This window comes from Primulina huaijiensis, chromosome 1 (assembly GCF_012295235.1).
Source record: "Primulina huaijiensis isolate GDHJ02 chromosome 1, ASM1229523v2, whole genome shotgun sequence".
Classification (NCBI taxonomy): Eukaryota; Viridiplantae; Streptophyta; class Magnoliopsida; order Lamiales; family Gesneriaceae; genus Primulina; species Primulina huaijiensis.
Genome location: NC_133306.1, coordinates 6773492 through 6775188, shown reverse-complemented (window position 1 = coordinate 6775188; position 1697 = coordinate 6773492).

The following is a 1697-nucleotide window of genomic DNA, read 5'->3' as shown; positions in this document are numbered from 1 at the left end:
AGTTGTCAATGAATCGATACTATGTGTCATGTCGTAGTTGCATCGATGGTGTAATCTAAGAAACCCCTTTCTTAATTACCACCATACTCTGATCAGAGATTTCAAACTACACATACATGAGAACACATAGGATATCCATACCCGAAGGTAAGCGGTGAATCCCCGACTACAATGCATCGACTCCTATATGTTTCGACAGAACACCCAACCTTGCCACCTGATGACCCCTTGAGAGTCGGTAAACAAGTCAAAGTGTAATTCTAGCACATAGAGTCTCAATGTTGTCCCGGGTCATAAGGACTAATGGTGTACAACCATAAACTAGGACTTTTCCACTCGATAAGTGAGAACCACTTGGAAAGTCCTTTATGGAGGGTTGTTCAGTGCACTCTACAAGGAGCACCTATCTGCATGCTCGGACATCACAATGTCCCCTACCAATGAAATATGGTATTCACATCGTAGATACTAGTCTCGAACTCGAGCGGCCTATATCCTTCTTAGCTGTGGCTGAATCAACTAGAAACTGTTTAGAATATACAGTATTGCAAATATGAGTTTCATGATACTCATCATATGAGCATCTCATATTCTTTCTACTATTTGTATATTCAAGGACTTTATCTATGCAACTAGCATGAGTATAAAGATAAAAAAGTGCCAAAACAATAATTTCAAATATTATTAAAATAAAGACTGTTTATACATAGAGTTTCATTGAGAACACTCGGCCAACACTTGGCTCGACGTGCACCTACTCTAACAATCTCCCACTTGCACTAGAGCCAACTACCCATATGCTTCAAACCCATCGATTCGCGATGCTTCTCGAATAATGGTCCAGGTAAAGGCTTAGTTAGCGGATCAGCAACATTATCTGCAGAGCCGACTTTGTCAATCGAGACATCTCCTCTTTCCACGATCTCTCGGAGGATATGGTACTTTCTCAATACGTGGTTGGACTTCTGATGAGACCTTGGCTCCTTTGCTTGAGCAATGGCTCCCGTGTTATCACAAAACACCGGGACAGAAGCAAATCCATTAGGAATGACGCCCAACTCTTGGACGAGATTCCTTATCCAAACAGCCTCCTTTGCTGCAGCTGATGCAGCAATATATTCTGCCTCAGTGGTGGAATCCGTTGTACTGTATTGCTTGGAACTCTTCCAAGAGACAGCAACACCATTGAGCATTATTATGAATCCAGAGGTTGACTTCGAGTCATCGATATCGCTTTGGAAGCTAGAGTCGGTATAGCCTTCCAATTTAAGTTCTCCACCCCCATAGACCAAGAACAACTTATTGGTCCTTCTCAAATACTTGAGGATGTCTTTCACAGCTTTCCAATGTGGAAGACCAGGGTTCGATTGATATCTACTTACTACACTTAGTGCGAAAGCCACGTCAGGACGTGTAGATATCATCCCATACATGATGCTACCAATCGCAGATGCATAAGGAATGCTTGTCATCGCCGCTATCTCTACATCAGTCTTGGGAGACATAGACTTGGATAGGGACACGCCATGACACATTGGTAGATGTCCTCTCTTGGACTCATCCATCGAGAACCGCTTCACGATGGTATCAATGTATGTGGACTGGGTGAGACCAAGCAATCTTTTCGATCTATCTCTATAGATCTGTATTCCCAATACAAAAGATGCTTCACCCAAGTCCTGCATCGAGAACTTACT